The sequence below is a fragment of the Pleurodeles waltl genome, chromosome 6 (genome assembly GCF_031143425.1).
Source record: "Pleurodeles waltl isolate 20211129_DDA chromosome 6, aPleWal1.hap1.20221129, whole genome shotgun sequence".
NCBI classification, from domain to species: Eukaryota; Metazoa; Chordata; class Amphibia; order Caudata; family Salamandridae; genus Pleurodeles; species Pleurodeles waltl.
This window is the reverse complement of record NC_090445.1, coordinates 983,280,638-983,293,393: the sequence shown is the minus strand read 5'-3', so window position 1 is coordinate 983,293,393 and position 12,756 is coordinate 983,280,638. Positions and strand designations below refer to the sequence as shown.

Here is a 12,756-nt window from a genome sequence, read left to right as displayed (position 1 = left end):
AGAGAAGAATGCAAATCGACGCGGCGTGAACGGGTGTGTCTGAAATGGAATTAAACGCGGTCATAACTCATAACCAGGCTAAAAATTGCAAATGAGCCTGACACCCCATTGTTGTTGCCTGCATGTATGAATGAAAGTGGGCATGCAAAAGTAATTTCTGAACACCAACACTAGCTGTTTTTTAAATTGCTTATTACTGGACACACGGTCACTAACACAAAGGAAAACAGTGCTAAGGGCCAATGAGTTTCTTGTAATCCGATTCCGGAGATTTTCTGCCCGTGGTGGCCTGCAATGTTGCTGTCCCTGCTTTCCCTGGAGTTCAGAGCGGAGGGAGCGGAGGACGGGTTGTGGTTGGGAGGCCCCAGCTGCGGGCGGGGACACAGTGCTCCAGGCACCTGAAGTGTGAGGGGACGCGCCCTCCTGACGGGGCGCGCAGTCTGGGTGCAGGAGCGGCCGGCGCGCGCGCACCTCAGCTGTCTGCCGGCCCCGGAGAGCACGGTAAGCGGATCTGAGCGTGAACAGCCTCGTGTGACGGGAATTGACATAAGCAGTTCTCGGGGCACTGTCTGTTGACTGGAGAGCGTTCCTCCCAGAATTTATGACTGCAGAACATAAAGTTGCGTAGAGCCTGCCTTAGAGGAGAAGGGGCGCCAATAACGGGAGAGGTGTATGTGTTAGTGTTGAACGGTCGTTCAGCACCATAGGCTTTTTGGCGCTTTAAAGTCGGAGCAGAATTGAAAGAAATCGCAGTGCCCCAACGAAGAAACTTTGTAAAAGTGCAGCAACAAAACAAGTGTGAGTCAGCTTTACTGCAGCGGCCTTGCTTAATGTGGCAGTTAAATCCTAACTGGTCGCGGTGTACATTTACGAGATGTGCAGTGCACCAGCTATTGGGAACTGGAGTGAGTGTGTATTTTGTTATAAAGTAATGGGAGGTGTGTTTTTATGCAGTCGCGTAAACAGCTGGGACCGAACAACAACCTCAGCCAGCCGCTTCCCTGAGCTGAGTCAGCGCTTCTTATTTAAGCCACGCGCGAATATGTGCCGATAAGACCCATCTGAGCCGCGAGGCCGGGTTGTTTGCGATAAGGATCCTGTCAGTATTGTGTCAAGGAGCCTGCAGGTAACAGAAGCAGTGGGATTGTGGCTGCGTTGGAAACTCGAGAGTTGGCACGGATGCGGGTACAGTGCAGGGGCGCAGGAGGGGCCCCGCAGGTGCAGTGGCGCCAGCCCTGGGCATCCAGGAGCTACCAACTCTCAGGGCTTTGTGTGTCTGGAAGGTGGCTTTAGACTCCTAAGCAGGTGAAATGTAGGGTTGAAGAGGCATTGAGATGCCCCCACCCCCCAAAGAGTTTTGATGGACTTCTATGTGGATAACGTGCAGAGGCTGGACCCCGTAGTCTCAGAAGTCAGGGTCCCTCTGTTACCCGCCCAACGTGTCTTTGCGTACGTGGAAGATATTCTTTAATAATTTCTACCGGTGCTGGCAGCAGAGCATTCATAGCTGTGGTGGGAGTCCTAGGGGGTCGATTTCCACTTTTCGACGGATCCGTTCGTTAATCTGTTTTATTGTAATCTAGTGCTTAACTTCCATGTTTTGTGTATTGTTATGCTATGTAATGCAGATGTCCCGTATGAAACGGGACGCTCTATCTAGCGTGGGTGGAGGGAGTTCTTCGCCACTGAAGCCTAGGATCATTTCGGATATTTCTTTATGCTTTTTAAATTGTTGTTTTGGTACAGAGTAGCGGAGAGATATTAGTACCTTGTACGGACTCTGTGTTCCCATTTGTTCACCAAGAACGACTTTACCTAACCCCTCTTTACAGATCACATAGCAAGCCCATTGGTAAAGCACGCGTTCACTCCGTGGTGCATTTTGCTCCTAATAGGATGTATTCATTGTTATCCAACTCAATGATACTAATTTTATCAACACCCGAAAGAGAAAGGGCCGCACAGACTTGCTGGGATTTGCGCGAGTCAACATGGAATCAATTTCTACAATGGATCCCTGTGTCTGGGGAGCCACTATTTCCAGCCATCTGCCAGACCTGGGTAAACCTGGGTTGAAAAGTAGCATTGCGCAATGTTAAAAAGTCACGTCTCCGCGCGCCCTGGGGCCGCTAAATGATGTGGTGACCCAGTGTATCTTTCAGAGGTCCCATTCCTCTCTGGCCCCAGCTTCACCCGCCCCCACTCTTTGACCAGTCCGGGAGGGGAGTATACGGGGTGAGCAAAGGATTGTGTTCATATTCTGCGTCAAAAACACAGGCTGTAGTTTACTTATATTTTTCAAACTCATGCTGTGCGACTGACTGAGTCAGTAGAGGCACATTGATCGCTAAAAAACACGTTTAACGTACAGTGTAAGATGTACTTCATAACCAGTGATGCTTTGAACGGCACGGGCAAGTGTTACATTGAATTAAGTATGTGATGGGTATTTACAAATCATGCGCTTTATCAAGTATTGGTTACACCGTTGTTTCAGTAAAACGTGTATTTTGGTTATGAGAAGATGCTGGGTGAGACTGGACAGGTAAAATGAACGAGACATGTTGTGCATAGACGTCATGTAGGGGTCGCAACTGCGACCCTTGGTTTGCCCTTTGCAACCCCTGTCACTGACTTTGCGACCCCTGGCCTCAGAGGTGGCAAATTCAGAGCCAGGAACACAGAGGCAGCTCCTTCCTATGGACGCCAGATGGGGCTCCACTCTCTTTATAACATATTATTCACTGTCAGCGTAATAAAAACAGAGCTGAGGTAAGTAAAAAATGCTTTTAAATGTATGTTGTGTGCGTGTTTGCGGGTGACAGTGTGTTCATGTAAGAGAGAACACATGTAAGTGCAAATCTGTATGTATATATAATTATGTGCGTGTAAGTGAAGGTGAAGGTCAAAGGGCGTGTGATGTCACCTCCGCTACCCCTGGCATTTCGGTGAATTGACTTCCATGTTGTTGTGTCGAAAATTGTGTTTAATTTGTTTCCAGTAGTTATTACAGCGCTTTGCAGGTTCCCCTCTTAAACCAGTGAGCCATTTATGTTGTTGTACACATGGAAAATGGCCTTCCCCTTCCAACAAAGGAAGCTGAGAAGGGAAAAGTTCAACTCAGTCAACAAGTGTCTTGGCCAAAAAGGAAAAAGTCCTCCAAAAAACAAAATATTTCCAAAGAACTTCGAATCTGGAAAATGCACTTGAGAATTTCACACTTTAAGTTAGATGCCAAGTCTTAGGGTACATATCCTAAAAAAAACATGACGGGTACTGTCATCTACATTCCCCAGTGGTGTCACATGCAATGATATCACAAGCAGTGACCTCACAGGAAGCAATTTGACACTATTGTAACATCCTTCACTTAAAAGGGACAAGGCCTATTTTACAATTCACAGCTGAGACGTCATCTTTACTATAGACACAATATGAATGCAAATATATGTGTGCTCTGTATTTATTTATTTATATCTAAGTCAAACATACTTGCACATCTGTTTGTAAATTCAAAACGGTGAATGTTTTTCACAGAAAGTGAGTTGCATAGTGTGAAATAATGTACGCAGGTCTAGGCTTCGTGATTAGTAATTTTAGAGCAAGCTACTCACCCGTAGGGTCTCAAGGCGCCGTGGGGTATGTCCTCAGGGTTCAGTAGAAGAGTCAGGTCTTGAGGTCCTTCCTGAATTGAGCTAGCTACGGCAACTGTCTGAGGTGGAGACGTAAGGTGTTCCAACATTTTGTCGCAAGGTAGGAGAATAATCTCCCTCCAGCTGAAGACTTGCTTATGCGGGGTACGGTGGCAAGCGACTGCTGGGAGGAGCGGAGAAGTCTGGCATGGGAGTAAAAGGTAATGCAGTGTTTGAGGTATTTGGGTCCAAGGTTGTGGAGAGCCCTGTAGGTGTGTACGAGGAGCTTGAAGTTGATCTTCTCAACGGGGAGCCAGTGGAGATCTCTCAGGTGTCCTGTGATGTGTTCTCGGCGGGGGAAGTTCAGGAAGAGTCTGGCGGAGGGGCTCTTGGTTTGTTGTACCTTGTTCACCTTTGGAGCAATGGGTCAGCCCACTTCGTCCATTGGCTGTATTGTATTTGATTGACAGCATTTTACATGATCTTGTATACACCACTACCTGAAAAAAGGTGCTCTTTAGTGCAAGGGTGGTGTCCTGGGGTGCTGGGCCACATTAATGTTACATTTTTTAAATATGATTTAGTTTTTTATTTATACAGTGAGCTTTCAAAATAAAAAAATAAAATAGCACACTTGCCCAGCCTAGATCTGTTGGCTTTGATAGTGCTTGTTTTAACTTGAACATCTCCCTGAGCTCTTTGCATCACAAAAGATTGGTACCCGACTCGCATGATTTGGTGGTTTGCTTACATGTATGTTCTGAGATTTCAAACATGGAAGGCAGAGGCATATGATAATTTCTTGTCATATGCTCACTTTCTCTGAAAACATTAAGCTTTGTAATGTTCACACTTCCAACAGTGGGAATGGCGCCCTTTTAATTAGCATTGAAATATAATATGTTCCACTCCAAAACTTAACTGAAACGCTGAATTTAGGTCGACCATACCAAAGGTTTGAAGGTCTGACAGAGTACACCAAGGATTCAAACAGAAAGCTTCACATTTCAATTACCATAAATTTCCTTTCACCAGCTCACCCTTTTGCAGACATCATGGAACTAAGATTATCAAATGATTTCTATGTTATCAGGGACACCATTTTGATATAACACAGTGGTTTCCAACCTGTGGTCCAGGGACTTCCGGGGGTCCACGAAGCCTCTTCAGAGGGTCCGCTACTGTTTAGAAAATGTAATAATATTAACAGATTAGGTCACCAGCTTTCAGTAATGACTTATTGGGTGGCGGGGGTCCCCGGATTTTAATAATGATTCAGTGGGGGTCCCCGGTTTCCAGTACTGATGAAGTGGGAGTCCACAGAAGTTAAAAGGTTGGGAACCACTGATCTAAGACATTCTGGAAAATGTAATCTTGGTTCATTTTAAAGTTACAAAAAGGAAATCTAGATCTGAAAGATAGTATCTCCAAAAGCTTTGGCCTATCTGCTAACCTTAGCTATCATAGAAAGAAATAAAATACAACCAAAGACATAGGCCATTGTAGAAAAGCCAGCCAAACCCTTAACATCCATTCTTTCCCCTTGCCGGAGGACATTCATATCCAGTGCTTTCCCTCTGGTGTCCTTACTTCCTCTCTTTAAATGTCTTGGAAACCTTTTTGTCGATGCTGTTGGATATTCCTGTTGACCAGTTACAAAGCATTTTTGCTATATCCCGTAATAGCACTTCCTTTGATTTTTTTCCTGCAGCATCTTAAATATCCAAAGAATATAAGCAGAAAAAGATTCAAATGACAGCTGGTCAATTGGAATTCACCAAAAGGGACCAGTCACTGGTGGGGCTGCATCTGGTCTTGAGTGCACAAGAAAATGCTTTCCTGAAGACAAACATTACATTTGTAACCATCTGTTTAAATAAGTCAAACCTCGAAAGAAAGCACTTGAAACAAGGAGACAGAAAACAAGTTTAGGAGAAACAATGTACTGAAGGCTTCAGGGAACAGCAGGGCTGGACTAGGAACCCAAAGTAGCCCTGGCAATTTTTGTCACGCCAGCCCCCATAGGGTGCATAGCGGATGAACCAGACCACTACAGTGAGGTGTGGGGCGGGTGTTCTCCCCCAAGAAACTTTGAGAAAAAGTGGCAAAAACTGTGTCTTCTACAACACATTTTTCATTATATGTTCAATTGTATTCGTTTTTAAAGCATAGCAAATGATGATCTTACAGAGCACCAGGATACAGCAATCTTTATTGGGGCTCTTCAATGATTCACTAACTCCCTCTAACAGCGCCTCTCATCTCTCCATAGTCCCTCTCTCACATGTATTTCATTTGTTTTATATTGCCTCTCTTACCAGCGTATGGTGTTGGCACACTTTACATTACACACACATACAGAGAAAAAAAATCATAGGTGTGTAAATCAGTGTGTAGCAAATGTTACATAAGACAAAGGGGACTACAAGGTGTAGGATTCAAATGTCATCCATACTGGTATGCATTTTGTAAGAGTGTTTGGTGTTAGGGAGCATATATTCAGGACTTAGAACACAACACAGTGGTTAGGGAAGGCTTTACTGATAACAATTTGTTTCTACCCAAATAAACTCTTTTAAGCAAAATTAGAATAATCGAAGACTGAGAAAAAAAACTAACTTTCTAACCCGTACTATGAAGTTTGCATGCAGCTCTTTGATGGCAATTCATAGCTCACTGTGCTAGATTATGATTGTAACCTGTGAACTACCAACAACAAAAGAATCTCTGTGACAAAAGCAGTATCCCACTGAGCTATGCACATAAAATACTGTTCTGTGATCTGCAAAGTTCACGTTCTTTGCAGTAGCCATGTTAACCTTCTGTGCTACCTTAGATGAGTCAAAACTGGCACTAAACAAAACTCTGATCTCTCTTGAGCCAGATACACTAATCATCAGAGTTATCTTGGCACTTTTATTATTGCCTGAACACTGTTGAATATACAAGGAACTCTACAGTGCTTTTAAAATTGCTGCACTGCTACAAAACGGGCCCTTCAGTAATAAAAGAGGCCCACACCCTCCCACCCTCACGGGGAAATGCACAGTGCCTGGTACAGCCAGTCCGACTCTGGGGAAAAGGTACTAAAACATGGTAAATATACACATGTAAAGCAAAGCTCTACCATCATTTTTGGGCTGTAGATGATGCCCTGGTTGTAGGAAAAAGAATGAGACAAGAATGCTGTGTAGCATTTTAAAATGTGTGCTTTAGAAATTCAAATCAAAAGAAGCTCGGACTTTTAGCCCATTTATGCACCCTAAACCGTATCACTACTTAAACTGGCCTAACATGCAAAGCCACGTAGGATTCCACATGAAAAACAAAAAGATGACGGGTGGAATTCTTGAATTAATCTAAGTCACTGATAATTCCTGTATGCTACATTCTAATCCACGATTTTTTTACCACTATGCATTACACTCATAAACCACACGTTTTCAAATCAGTCTAGGCGCCACCCAAAAAGGCAGAGTCCAACGCAAACTGAAAGTTAACCTCCTCTATGCATGGACATGTGAGCAACCACAAACATATTTCTGCTTCTTTGGGCCTCTGCAGTGAGGTACAGCTTGTGTCATACTGTATTATATTGTAATTGCATTTGTATAGTGTTAGGATTAGGATTCCTGGTTGGCTAGGGTAGGCACCTCAGCCATGCAGGGGAAACCACTCTAGTCAGGATACGGGAGCTACACACCCAAGATAACCCCTGCTAACACCCTTGGTAGTTTGACACGAGCAGTCAGGCTTATCCCAGAGGCAACGTGTAAAGCATTTGCACAACACACCCAACACACCACAAAGGAACCTCCGCAACAAGTTATATAAAAATAAACTGTTTTGCACATAAATCATTAGAGCAAGCATGGCATGTATGAGTAATTCCCTGCTACACAAGCAGTAGTCAGAACATCACACAGATTACTAGTATTCTGCAAAAGCAAGCAGTAGTCAGATAAACACATAGGTTACTGCTATTCTGCAACACAAGCAGTAGTAGGGTCATCATTATTACCAAAAACGCACATCATAACAACCACATTTTCATGGATGCCAAGACATCATCATGAGTGACATAGAAGGAAACGTTCCCCAAGTGGCAAGTCATCATTATCACCAACTTAAATGTGCATAGCATCAGAACATTTCCTTAGGGCATATGTCATATACCAACATTACCCTCCCACTGCAGATCGGAGAGGCCCTGAAACCTATGCTGGTTACTCCCAACGTGGCAAGCACGACATATCATAGGAATCGGGTCCTGAAGAATGCAACATGCATAATGGGGGGAGAAATTGTGGTGTCAGGGTAATTACGACAAGAATCACCAACAACCTCTTTTGTATGAGGCTCCCAGTGCTCCTACTGCACAAATAGCGCCATTACCGCAGACTCTCCTTTCCGTGTGTTGCCTCCTCACACGGTAAAGTCGAGCAGGCAGTAACTGATGCGCCTGTTAGAGTTACTGCTGCGGTGTCTAGCAGAGTGGCACATCCACCTTCCAAAGCCGCGGGGCTACCTCTCGGGTCCCCCACGGGTGCCAACCCCCATAATGGCCACATCCAGCTCTCCTACTCGGAGAGCTTCAGTAATCCAGGTGAGTCTCCTGGCTCTGGGGTGCGAAGCCCCGCACTTCCACCCCCGGCAATCCTGCTGTGGGAGGGGGGAATGAAAGTAAGCCCACACCTTCTTGTCAAGACCTCTTCCAGTCTCCTCGTGTAGGCAGTACTCCAGTACAGCTGCCCACGAACATGCAGTGCAGTTGCAGTTCACAGGTGGCTCTCTCTCCGCCTTACATGTGTCCCTGGAGTGAGTCCAGAGCCCCCCCAGGCCTTCCGGAGGGATCCCTTGATTCTTGGGGAGCCCGCCTAGCACAGGGGATCTCCCGGTGTGTTTGAGCCTCAAGTCAGCTCCTCTGATGTCCTCACCCGTGTCGCGGTGGTGAAGCCTCCTGAGTAAGTGCCCATCTGTGCCCCAGGGGCACCGATCTATGCACGCTTCATTTGCGCCTTTGGAAACCAGCTCTTCATGCCCCTGGCACCAGGGAGGGACAAATACACAGGTCGATCGCCCGACAATACCCAACAGGCACTTGTGCAAATGAGGTGAAAGGACCCGGATTCCTCAGATGGGGGAGCACACACCAGAGCCTCTGTCAGCGCTTGACACACACTAATTGCAGAAAGTAGAGGCAATTCCACGGCCATATCAGGAGCACAGCTCATGGTGTAGTTCATGCTGCTGCCGGTCTCACAGGCCACCACAATCCCACGGCAGGGGTGAGCTAGTGTCACTTGTATTACCCCTGGGGTTACAAACACCCAGGGAACCAAGCAACAGATCCTGGGAGATCACTGGGGGTACACAGAAGTGGTGGAACAACAGCAGGCCAGCACATCAGGCTCCTTATAAACTAAAGTGGCAGTCTTTCTAGTGACCTAGCAGGCCACAGGTCAGCACTACAGCAGGTCAGTCCTAATGGCGGTTCCGCTGGCATAACAGTTCCTTGCAGCAGCATCTGGTGCCAAGTTAATACAGTGTCTAGAAGTGTAGGGGTCAACCACCTGTACTTATACTCATTCTGTTCAACTTCCACGAAGGTGGAGAGTGGGTTCCAACCAGCACTAACCGGTTCCAGGAATGCCCCCTTCTCCTCCAGCACTGGCTCCTGACATCATTAGGGGGTAAATAAGCCCCTTGTGTGAGGGCAGGACACAGCCTATACAAATGTAAGTGTCCCCGCCTCTCCCTCTCCCAGCCCAGAAAGACTATTCAGTATACAGATGTACTCCAGTTATACCTCCACCATCCCTGTGTGATGGCTGTCTGGAAAATATGAATACCCCAGATGTGATTAGAGTCAAGCTGCAAACACACCAAAGTTATAAGAACAGATAAATGCCCACTTTCTAAAAGTGGCATTTCTACAATGGTAATAAAAAAAGCCTCCTACACCAGTAAGCAGCACTTCTCACTACCATTCTAAACATACTAAACATGCCCATTCTATTCCTCATAGATCAGAAGATACCACTTAGCCATATGAAAGGGCATTCCCAATGCAATCCTATGAGAGGAGCAGCGCTCACACTAGTGAGAAACTAAACGAACTGTTTGTCACTACTAGGACATGTAGTACATAAATACATATGTCCTACCTTTTACATACACAGCACCCTGCCCATAGGGCTGTATAGGGCATACCTTGGGGGGACTTAAGTGCAGTAAAAAGGGAGTTTAGGCTTTGGCAAGTAGTTTGACCTGCCAAGTCAACGTGGCAGTATACTGCACACAGAGGCTCTGCAGTGGTAGGCCTGAGACAAGGTTGAAAGGCTACTTCTGTTGTTGGCCCAAGCTGCACTGCAGGCCCCCTAGTAGCATTTAGTTTACAGGCTCTGGGTATAGGGGATACCACTGAACAAGAGACTTACAGTTAAATTAAATTAGCCAATCAGATGTAAGCCAGTCATACTAAGTTTAGAATGGAGAGTCCTAGAAATGTTTTTTCTGGTTGGCTAGGGTATGCACCTAAGCCTGGCAGAACCCACCGTCTCTAGTCGGTGCGAGGGGGTAACACACCCTAGCCCCTGCTCACCCCCTTTGTAGCTTGGCACGAGCTATGTGTAAAGCATTTTCACAACACATGTGACACACTATCCCCACCACAAAGGAAACACAACACCAAGTTATATAAAACATAAACCGTATTCTACACAACATCATTATACCTAACACAACATATCAGTAATACCCTGCCACCCAAGCAGTTGTCAGAATATTACAAAGTACTGTTACCCTGCAGAAATCAGCAGTAGTCACAAAAAACACACAGGATACTCATTATTCTGCAACATAAGCAGTAGTCAGGAAAACATTACTACAATAATGCACGCCATAACCTCCTCATAAATGCCCATACCAGGAGTATCAGGAAATACATAGCAAGTCATAAAAAGAAAACAGGTTAGCACAACATTCTCATAATGCCCATAAAAGCAACATCAAATGTACCTGCTTTTAGCATGAAGGCATCTCGAGTGCCACAAAGGAAAAAAGGGGCCCCCGGTGCTCCTCGGCCCCAAACGGGGGCCATTTTATGATGGAGGTAGGGGGCGTCATTCACCCACTCTGGTTCTTATATCGGGGCCCCTCCTAGGACCCGTGCCCGGACTGGGCGCCCACAGTCCCTGTGAATCCCACGGAGCCAAAACTGGCCCTTCCTGGTGGACCAGCGCCTCAAGAAGAAGGGGCTTAGCGGTGCAAGGAGCCTCTGATGAGGCTTCCTCCCCGTCCACGACCTCTATGCAAAATGGAGGCCCGGTGGAGCGGGGGACCTCCGATGAGGCCTCCTCTCCGCCCATCCTCACATCCCTTGGCTCGTCCCAACTGACTTGCCCGCACCCGATCTGGTGCGCTACTCTAATGCATGCCGCCCGAGCTGCAGCGGTGATCAGGCCAAAGTTGGTGCCTGTTGGTGGCCCGGGGGCACTCCTTGGAGTGTGCTTCACCCTGTGGGCACTGCTAGGAGCATGCTCGTTCCTGGTTTCGAATCTTCGTACCCCAGGGGCACCAGGGGTAGCGCGTCACTGACGTGCTTGGGAACCAAGAATGCCCAGGTTGCGGCAGTGATTTTGGCACTTCAATCAAGCACTTACAAAGTGCAGGGGGCAAGCAAATAAAGCACTTTTCAAGGCGTTAGATTACACAATAGGAAGTGCTCTCAAAGATCAAAAAGCACGCTCATGGCGCTATCCAAGTAAAATGAAGCGCTTCTCATTCGCTTCCAGCGACGGAGGGCATAGGGTTGCAGAGGGCAGGAGCCACAGCACCCAGCCTATAGGGACACCAAGGTGGAGCACAGCGCGGCAGGGGCCCCAGCACAAGGTGGAAGCAGTCAGTGGCATTTCCTCCTAGTGACCCATGTGTCACACGTCAGCACAACACCAGCAATCCAAGGGGGTTCCTGGTGGGTCCCTCCAGCAGCGTTCTGTGTCCAGTTCTACAAAAGTTGCTTGTGTTAGAAAGTTTCTCAAATTGTGAGGGAAAGTCCCCTGTACTTATACTCAGTTTTACAAAGCAATTTCCATGAGGGGGAGAAGAGGTTCCAACCAGTTACTACTGGTTCTAGGAGTGCTTCCTCTCTCCTCCAACACAGGCTCCAGACATCAGTTGGGGATAAACTATTCCTTTGGGTGAGGCCAGGGCACAGCCTTTACAAATGCAGGTGTGCCCCGCCTCCCCTTTTCTCAGCCCAAGAAGACCATTCAATATGTAGATGCACCTCTGTGACACCTCCACCCTCCCTATGTACAGGCTGTCTGAAAAGTATGCACAGAGCCCAGCTGTCACTCTGCCCAGACGTGGATTGGAGTCAAGCTGCAAAACACCAGAGTCATAAGCACAGAGAAATGCTCACTTTCTAAAAGTATCATTTCTATAATGGTAATAAATTATCCACCTACACCAGTAAGCAGCATTTCTCACTACCATTAGAACCATACCAAACGTGCCTACGCTACCCCTCATAAATCAGACAATACCCCCTAGAAATAAGGCAGGGCATTTCTAATGCAATCGTATGAAAGGCAGCACTCACAGAAGTGAGAAATCAAATAGGCTGTTTGCCACTACCAGGACACGCCACGCTAATAGGCACATGTCCTGTCTTCTACATACACAGCACCGTGCCCATAGGGCTAGCTGAGGCCAAACTTAGGGGGTGACTTACATGAAGTAAAAGGGGAGTTCTGGGCCTGGCAAGTAAATGTAGATGCCAGGTCCCTGTGGCAGTAAAATGTGTACACAGGCCCTGCACTAGCAGGCCTGAGATAGGTTTGAAAGGCTACTTCTGTGGGCGGCGAAAGCTTTGCTGCAGGCCCACTAGTAGCATTTAATTTACAGGCCCTTGGTATAGGGATACCACTGTACAGGGGAGTTACAGATAAATTAAATGTGCCAATCAGGTAGTTTAGCACTGATTAGCAGTGATAAAATGACCAGAGTCATAACGTCAGCCAAAAAGGATCAGAGAAAATAGGAGGAGAAGACAAAAAGTTTTGGGAATGCCCCTGTAGAAAGGGACAGGTCCAACAGAGAGCACATGCAATTTAACACT

At 46.6% G+C, this 12,756-nt stretch overlaps 1 protein-coding gene across 2 annotated transcripts in view; it reads left to right on the top strand.

The window, feature by feature from the left end:
* The first annotated feature begins 323 nt into the window (after window positions 1-323).
* The window catches only part of SLC16A12 (solute carrier family 16 member 12), a 511,884-nt gene continuing 499,451 nt past the window's right edge, over window positions 324-12,756 (top strand). The window contains exon 1 of one of the 2 annotated variants that reach the window (XM_069239860.1): window positions 324-501. The gene's annotated coding sequence lies outside the window, so the exon portion shown is untranslated. Of the gene's footprint in view, window positions 502-561; window positions 799-12,756 lie in introns of those variants that run through there. The other variant, XM_069239861.1, reaches the window with a different exon arrangement.